Below are 9170 nucleotides of genomic sequence, written 5' to 3'. Positions count from 1 at the left end.
TATACAAGTGAGTGCGGAGAATATCCAAAAATCCTCCACTTCCTGTCACTGGTGGCTGTTTAGTTCATATACAGTGTGCAGGAAGTGATTAACAGTAAAAGATCAAAGGAGGTGGACAGGATAAACATTCTTCCCTAGGACCCTACTCCTCCGGGGTATACAGCACCACTTCCTCTTTTTGCAGACTGGCTGCTGCCTCCACCACCACAGCATAGTGCACACATTGTCACCACATGAGGTACTGCCCCGCAATTCAGATAGTGTGTGTGTGTGTGTGTGTGTGTGTGTGTGTGTGTGTGTGTGTGTGTGTGTGTGTGTGTGTGAGAGAGAGAGAGAGAGAGAGAGAGAGAGGACGATGGAGAGATAGAGAGAAAGGAGGGGTGTTGTGTTTATATGTTGTGTGGGTGCATGCATGACGACTGCTGAGGCAACATTCAGGCTGCGCTTGGAGTTTGAAAATTATTATGTTGTGCAGATGCACAGATGATCTTAGACGCTCAACTTATGCTAATTTCCCACAGTGGTGCACAGCTGTTCTGCTACAGGACTGCCATTGGGAGTTGATTATGTGACCCGAGCAGCTGCAGGTGTAAGAGAAAAGGCAGGAAGAGCAGGAAACCCTCTCTGATGTCAGCAGTCCTGGACATGGAATGTAAATTTTAACTGACTGCTATGCAGAGCATGTTCAGCTTGGGGAAGGAGTAGAAAGGAAGTAGTTTGTATGTGTGTGCAAGCATATGGCTGTGTCTGAGCAACAATAAAACAAACAGAATATAAAAAGGAAGAAAACTAAAACCTCAATAAAACGTGCATTTTACTAAGTACCGGTGACTTTCAACCTGAATAATTCCATGAATCACCCTCTTCTGAAGATCGTGTGCAATGTTTGGATCATCAGTCCCAGATGTTAACTTTTCTCTTAACATTCCAGGTTTGCCATATTGGTGTTGAGTCTGCTTTCTTAATAATATCAAGGCATTCCTGTTTGAATTTGAAATCACTGCCTTCCAATAGCACCCTGTCCAACCTGAGGTGAAACATAACCCCCTTTTGGGCTGAATGGATGGCTGATCACAGGCGCTCAAGATCTAAAGGACACAATTATCCTCAATTGAAGGCTGACAAGGAAGAACAAACTCCTCATAAGAGGGTAGGGGCAGCTAATCTACCGACAGAGGACCATGAGAGTGACTGGGCCACCACATCTTCAGGTAAAGAACCCCAAATCCTACTCCCTCATAATAGTGCAATGAGTGAGAGACGTGTCTGTGTCTGTGTACATGGAAAATCAATGTGAGGTCCAGTTGGCCCTACAGCGTGGCCCAGAACCAACAATTAAAACTACAGTGTTTGACCTTGCTGATCCTTTGAAGCTCCAGCCTCAGGGACAATGTTTTCGTCTTGGGTTCAATGATGGCTCCAGCAGCCTTTGCTGTGGTAGGAACTGAGCGCCGAGTCCAAATGTGGGTTTAAAAATAGAGAGGCCTGTGATGTGTGGCTTGCTCTCACTGTTTCTCTTAGCAGATTGAGGTCAGAGCATATTACCCATAATCCGCTTCATATGCAAAGCTGCATAATATGATTCCGTGTCACTACAGCCTGCCAGTTATTCTCACAGTCAATCAAATCTGAGAACATGCAGATGAGGCAGCAATATTGACCAAAGGAAATAAATTGTTACATTGCTGTTTTTGTGTGCTGTCCCCTTCTGAGTTAACAAACAAGAAATTTTCCTCTGCATGTCTGCCAGAACTTAGCCTTTCATTCACATATTGGTTACAAATGAGCCTCATTTTGAATGATAACCCAAGAAATGCACATATGGCTTCAAGTGAAAGACCCACGTTTGGCCTCTCTGTCTGCCATTAAAAAACATTTAATCTGATAGAATCATTTGTCTTTGTGTCTGGAGCCGGCAAATCCAAGGGCAGGTTCCAGCATCTAATTGGTCGAGAGGATCATTGACATCACAAGAGGTGAAAGGTCAATCTGGGACAACCTTGTATGTTCTCTGGTGCCAAGTTTTGCCTGAGAGTTGCCATGTGTGAGAAGCTTTTCTTGTTGTTCTTGGGCCTTTGTGAACATCTGCGTCGGACTACTAGCCAGTGCAGAGAATAAGAGTCACGCTGAAGCTCAAGACTTTGAAATCCCCTTAAACACACAGTAATTTTGAGAAAATACACTTATGGGTGGAGAAATGGCTAGGGAATTAAACCTCTTTGCATTTCTTCGCTAAAGTACTTTTTGACACTTTCACATAATGCAGTCTTCACAGGCATCGAATAAACTACATAGAGATGCTCTTTGGTGAGCTACAGGAGTTTGTGTCCTCCAGTGGCATTAGATAAATGACTGGTTAATTGTGATGGGTACAGTGTGACGATCTGCTGTCAGCTTTATACTGTCCACGCCTATCCTGAAAGGATATAACCATAATGATACAATTTCAATTCAATTCAATTCAATTTTATTTATATAGCGCCAAATCACAACAAAAGTCGCCTCAAGGTGCTTCATAGATACAGAGAAAAACCCAACAATCATATGACCCCCTATGAGCAAGCACTTTGGCAACAGTGGGAAGGAAAAACTCCCTTTTAACAGGAAGAAACCTCCGGCAGAACCAGGCTCAGGGAGGGGCGGCCATCTGCTGCGACCGGTTGGGGTGAGAGAAGGAAGACAGGATAAAGACATGCTGTGGAAGAGAGACAGAGGTTAATAACAGATATGATTCAATGCAGAGAGGTCTATTAATACATAGTGAGTGAGAAAGGTGACTGGAAAGGAAAAACTCAATGCATCATGGGAATCCCCGGCAGCCTACGTCTATTGCAGCATAACTAAGGGAGGATTCAGGGTCACCTGGTCCAGCCCTAACTATATGCTTTATGTTACACTGTTGAAATGATGGGCCAACTCATCTCCCGTGCAACATATTTATTTTTACAGAAAACTGTAAAAACAGAAAAATAAGACAATCAGTTCTCTTTGGCGCGCAGGCCGTACGCTGCCTCTTCGCCACTGACACTACTTCTTCTAGTGTAGCTGACATTACTTTATACAAGTAACTTATACAGTTTCATATTCACATGCACCACCTTTGTAAACTGGTTAAATCACACAAATACATTTTACTATACACATGAATAACATAGTGAACTCTCATTACAGTTTTATCTTGTTTTTACTACTGTTTTAATCTATTTATGAACCTGTCTTCTTAACTGTATTTAATAAACTAGATCTCTTTCAAATAAATGTTTTTCTTAACATATTTCTATAGCATTCACTCTTCATGAACTAAACATAAAACAATTCACACTTTCTCTTATTGTGCAAAATATATATCTTATGGCTTTAACCCAAAAATACACCTGCACCGAGCTCACAGAGTTTCGGTACAGTCTAACACTTGGATCGGCACAGGCTAACAACTGGACCAACTTGGAAATTAGCTCTTTAGCTTAACATTCGCCACACACAGACATTTATCATTAATCGCCACTGCTGTCTGTCACTTTTATAACATCTGTTTATATTATCAACCACCCAGCTTACCTGTAAAAACAGAAAAATAAGACAATCAGTTCTCTTTGGCGCGCAGGCCGTACGCTGCCTCTTCGCCACTGACACTACTTCTTCTAGTGTAGCGTCAGCTACCGATGCGTACAGGACCGAGCGCCCTCTGCTGGCGGAACTTATGCAACAGTAAAACTTACATTGCAGTGGCCTTACTAAAAGAAAATGTCTCTGAGCATCAAATAAAATGGGGGGCTACTATTTTCATGTCTCTGTCTTTAACATAGTGCCACATTTAGCAAAAAGGAAAGTTTTAAGCCTAATCTTGAAAGTAGAGATAGTGTCTGTCTCCCGAATCCAAACTGGAAGCTGGTTCCACAGAAGAGGGGCCTGAAAACTGAAGGCTCTGCCTCCCATTCTACTTTTAAATACTCTAGGAACAACAAGTAGGCCTGCAGAGCGAGAGCGAAGTGCTCTAATAGGGTGATATGGTACTACAAGGTCATTAAGATAAGATGGGGCCTGATTATTTAAGACCTTGTATGTGAGGAGCAGGATTTTGAATTCAATTCTGGATTTAACAGGAAGCCAATGAAGGGAAGCCAAAACAGGAGAAATATGCTCTCTCTTTCTAGTCCCTGTCAGGACTCTTGCTGCAGCATTTTGGATTAGCTGAAGGCTTTTCAGTGAGTTTTTTGGACATCCTGATAATAATGAATTACAGTAGTCCAGCCTGGAAGTAATAAATGCATGAACTAGTTTTTCAGCGTCACTCTGAGACAGGATATTTCTAATTTTAGAGATGTTGCGCAAATGGAAGAAAGCAGTCTTACATATTTGTTTAATATGTGCGTTGAAGGACATGTCCTGGTCAAAAATGACTCCAAGGTTCCTCACAGTGTTACTGGAGGCCAAGGTAATGCCATCCAGAGTAAGAATCTGCTTAGATACCATATTTCTAAGACTTTTCAGGGCCGAGTACAATAACCTCAGTTTTATCTGAATTAAGAAGCAGAAAGTTAGCGGCCATCCAGGTCTTTATGTCTTTAAGACATTCCTGCAGTTTAACTAATTGGTGTGTGTTATCTGGCTTCATGGACAGATAGAGCTGGGTGTCATCTGCATAGCAGTGAAAATGTATGCTATGTCTTCTAATGATGCTGCCTAAGGGAAGCATGTATAATGTAAACAGAATTGGTCCTAGCACTGAACCCTGTGGAACTCCATAATTAACCTCAGTGTGTGAAGAGGACTCTCCATTTACATGCACAAACTGGAGTCTATTAGATAGATATGATACAAACCACTGCAGCGCAGTACCTGTAATACCTACAGCATGTTCTAATCGCTCTAATAGGATATTATGGTCGACAGTATCGAATGCTGCGGTAAGGTCTAGCAGGACAAGCACAGAGATAAGTTCACTGTCAGAGGCCATACACACTAAAGCAAATACTAAGGCCCAAATGAGAAAAGTGTTTCACTCGTTAGATCTTTAATCTGACAAGTAAAAATATCAAATATGAAAATCTAATATTTGATTTAATGTTTAAAAACATTTACCTACTGCAGTAATACTTGCACAGCAACCAACTTCATGGTATTTAACAGCCGATACTAGGAGCTGTGGATGTTGGCTGATATTTTCCTAATTTTCTGTCTCATTGTTCTAACCGAGGATATCTGTTTTAAAGTTCTTTTGCCGGACTGCCAAGCTGTTTTCACACATGCTCTGCAGCCCTGACCTTTCCCAGAAGTTTCCCTCCTTTCATGTGAAAATGCAAATGTCTGATGCAGGAGGTCTGGACACAAGACGCTCATTACCTTGCCAGCTCCAGAGTACAAATGTAATATCTGATTGAGTCCACATGAGAACGGGGCACGTATGTGTCTTCTGAATTCAAAGTGTGCAAGCAGGCGTCGTGCTTGCTGCCTCCTGTACGTCCCATCCAGGAAGCACCGCTGCTCAAACCAAGCTGAGTAGTTCCAGAAGTGTGAATGCACCTGACTCACATTTGCCATTGCCTGTTGTGTGCTGCATTTAAAAAAAAGGCAACTTCTGGCAATGTCATGACCTGATTCTCTGAACAGTTTCTGGAATTCATATGTGAAACTAGTTCAAATGTCTGGACATGTCCTGAGCTGGAAAGGAAGAAGGCGATATAGTTGGTTGTTAAAGAATTGTATTCTGTTGATTATTGGACCCAAGCCCTTCATGCATATTCTCTTACTTGCAGGGATGTTTCATAGCCTATGAACTGAGCCTGGATTCATTCACATTCTGTGTCACTTTATAAGAGAAACCAAGTCTAGGACACATGACAGTCAAATGTGTGGCCTCAAACACGCAAAGAGCACACAGGGTGAATAAAAGCATCACATAAAAGGATACAATATGTGCAGTTACATTACAAATCTCTTAAATTAGTAACTTGTAACTAAACTCCAAACTAATAACTTACTTAACTGTAACTTTAAACCTATTTTGCAAAACAAGGTACAGGTTTATGTATGCAAAATTCTGCAAAGGCTGGTGTTCATTGAGTTAGTACTACTTGCATTGACGAGAACACATTGAATTATTATGACAGATCTTTATGTAATGGCTAGTGGTAATGTTTTTGTTGTTTTTTATTTTAATACAGTGAAATATCCTCTAGCAATAGGGTCCACAGTCCGGTCAGAAGTGTTGACCACGCCCTCTTACTGTTGGGTCACAAGCAATCTAACATTAACTGTGTTATGTGGTTCAGATGGCTGTGCAGCAGTTACACCTGTGTGCATGTGACAAATAATTAATGCATGGCATAGTTTAATTTAATAATTCATATATCTTCACTTAGTAAACAACTTGGACAAGTTCGAACTTGCAGACAGCTGGTGCAACTGTTGCATCTTGGATCCTAAGCACAACAAGGCTTTATAGATTCCTCATATGATATAAATAGACAGTATTTACTCACACGTCTAGTTTACCCAACAAAGGCCTACCTCTGTGTCTGACCCTTAACATAAACACTACAGGGCTCCTTTCCCCAGTGACCCAAGGGGATGCAGGTGGTCCACATGGACACCTCTATATGGGTTCTGACCCAGGTTCAAAGGTCAGACCCTCAAATGACGGCCTTCCTTGCCGCCTCTAATTGCCCTGTTTATTTTTAGTCCACAGTGGGCCATGTTGAGCTATTAAAAGAAACATGAACATGAGGCCGTGTGCTAATTACTGTTGGGCCGGCAGACCCTCACTTTCTCTGATTGCTACCATATGTTAACCCACTCAGAGAGGAGAATCTCATCTGTCACCTTCACTGTCTCTCTGTTTTTTTCTGTTTATGCAGCACTGCATGGTGTAACTATGTGCAAGCGTGTTCTAAAATATCTTCAGTGAGGATTTAAATAGAAAGTTTTGTGGAAAATGGAATCTTATAAACATTATAAAGAATGTATAACCTCTGAGTTACTGTGTGAGAGATTAATACATCCGGCATCTCAAAGATGTGCACAAGTGTCCGTCTATGTTGGTGGCCTAACACAATATCCCCATGGTTAAATGCAGTTAAAGTCCGTTTGCAGAGAGGACAGTAGAGTAAGTCTAGAGTACGTTTTTTTTTCAACTAAGCTACCTTGGTTCAGTTTCCAGTTTGAGAGTTTATTTGGTTGGTGTTTAGTTATATTTGGGGTGTAGGTAACAAAAACAAATTGGTTAAGTTTAAAAAAAGGTTGTGGTCTGGAATTTGACAAACCCATTCACAATAGTATGTTCAAAAATTAGGCTTGTTCAACACATTTTAATGTGACCCTTGACAAGTGAGGTGTAGGATAGATGCCAAAGGAGACATGGCTGGTTTTGTGACAAAGGTATATAGATTAAACATGTAAGATTACGGCAAGTAAGTGCATACATTTAAGCATTTAAGGAAGCAGTAAGTAATTGGGTTGATTTAGACCTATTTGTGGTCACAGAGAGGTTGAGATAAAACAGCAGAGGACACCAACTTGCTTAAGTTGTAAAGTTTACAAAGGATTGATTGCAGTAGGATCCTGTGGATTAGCAGTGCCTGGATAAAGAGGCAGTGAGAGCTGTTGCAAACATTTTAAATTACAATTAGTAATCATAATAGTAAGTCATTAAATTAGCATTTTAATAAACTGCTCTCAACCAGTTTTATTAAATAGCTTTATGATAAAACACATTATTAGAGGCTGGGATAGTTATATATACCCTCTTTGTTTCAATTTCTAAATTAACAATTTAGCTATTAATTTGTTTTAGCTATAATAAAGCAGAGTAAGATAATGGTCAGTCCTGATTTATGATGGTTTCTTGGTGCCCTTGTTTCCCTCAGTGTCTGCTGTTAGTAACACATGTGTCAGCTGTGAATCCAGATTTGTCAAGAAGGAGTCTGGACTATGTCACACAGCACAGGCCCACCGGCCTCACCCTGCCCTGATGGATTGGGTTTCCGTTTCACCTAGATGCAAACAAACTTGCTATGTCCTGCTGAGATTAATCATTTACTGGGAGAAAATAGATATCCACTCGAGAGCAATGCATTACACTACTTAAACTTTTTAAGGTAGCTATTATGATGTTAAGTTTCCTAAGCCAAAACCCGTCTTGTGTTCATGGTCAATATCTGAAAAGAGACGGCTAAATGGATAAGATCTGGCAACTTTAGGAGTTATTGATTTTGACTGGCAATTCATTTGCATGATGAGCTTTACACTGTGGAATCACTAATCTGTTTACGCAGCAAGTATGGTATAATCATTTGTGGCGAAAACAATTAAAAACCTTTATTGATTGTTTGGGTTTTCTAACTAATTGGTCTTAAAATTGTATCCCTTGGATATGATTTATTGGCACACAGGTTATGAATGCATCACTTTAATAGACTTAAAGTCTATTACAGTCTATTACCGTACAGTGAAGCTGTGAGTCTAAGTACTTTTTCATGCTTGTAAATCTAGCTGCACCTTACTGGAATTTAGCATGGACATTTATGACACATTTTATTAATGATCAGACAAGTTGAAACACAATTAATCTTGAAAGAGGCAATAAAATTGATGCTTTTATTGTAAAATAAGTATATGATGTTCCAGCTATTTACCTCATTTTTAAATGTATAATTATGCACATATAGCCTTCAAATGAGTGAAATTGAATCTCACTGCTTTATGTTCTATATTATAATGTATGCTGTTCAGTGGCTCACTTGTAGGAGTGCAAGATTATATCTCAGCTTAAAAAAGATTCCTTAAATCTTCCTACAGTTCACAGAAAGATTGAGAAAAGTGCAGACTATTGCACAATTACTAGTCAGAGCTTCTCCCTCGATCACTGAAATGTACTTAGTGTTATTATTATATAGCTGAAATGTATTCATGTGAAGCTATGCTTAGGAAACACCAGAACCCAGTTTCATATTCAGATCAAACTGCTACCAACTGAATAACACTCAGTTGCTGAGGAAAGTGTGAGATGAAAAAACTTAAAGTGCAAAGATGTGAGAACAGATGATCACATTGTCTGGTCTGGTAACACTTTTGCTATCGGGAGCGAAGGATGTGGATTACTTTTTTATCTCAGCGCTGGAATTTCAGACATTGCAGTTTAATTGTGGAAAACTCTGAAGTTTGGCTCCTTG

General features: G+C 40.3%; 1 long non-coding RNA gene across 1 annotated transcript; it reads right to left on the bottom strand.

Moving 5' to 3' along the window:
* Positions 1-2922: 2922 nt before the first annotated feature.
* Positions 2923-3807, bottom strand: LOC121815237. Its single transcript, XR_006054923.1, has 2 exons — positions 3559-3807; positions 2923-2953 (listed from the first exon to the last, which is right to left on the bottom strand). It is a non-coding gene; the product is annotated as an uncharacterized LOC121815237 (long non-coding RNA).
* Positions 3808-9170: the final 5363 nt, after the last annotated feature.

Source organism: Haplochromis burtoni, unplaced genomic scaffold (assembly GCF_018398535.1).
Source record: "Haplochromis burtoni strain Fernald_Lab_line unplaced genomic scaffold, NCSU_Asbu1 Contig_162, whole genome shotgun sequence".
NCBI classification, from domain to species: domain Eukaryota; kingdom Metazoa; phylum Chordata; class Actinopteri; order Cichliformes; family Cichlidae; genus Haplochromis; species Haplochromis burtoni.
The sequence above is the reverse complement of the archived record's forward strand: the minus strand, read 5'-3'. Positions and strand labels throughout refer to the sequence as shown.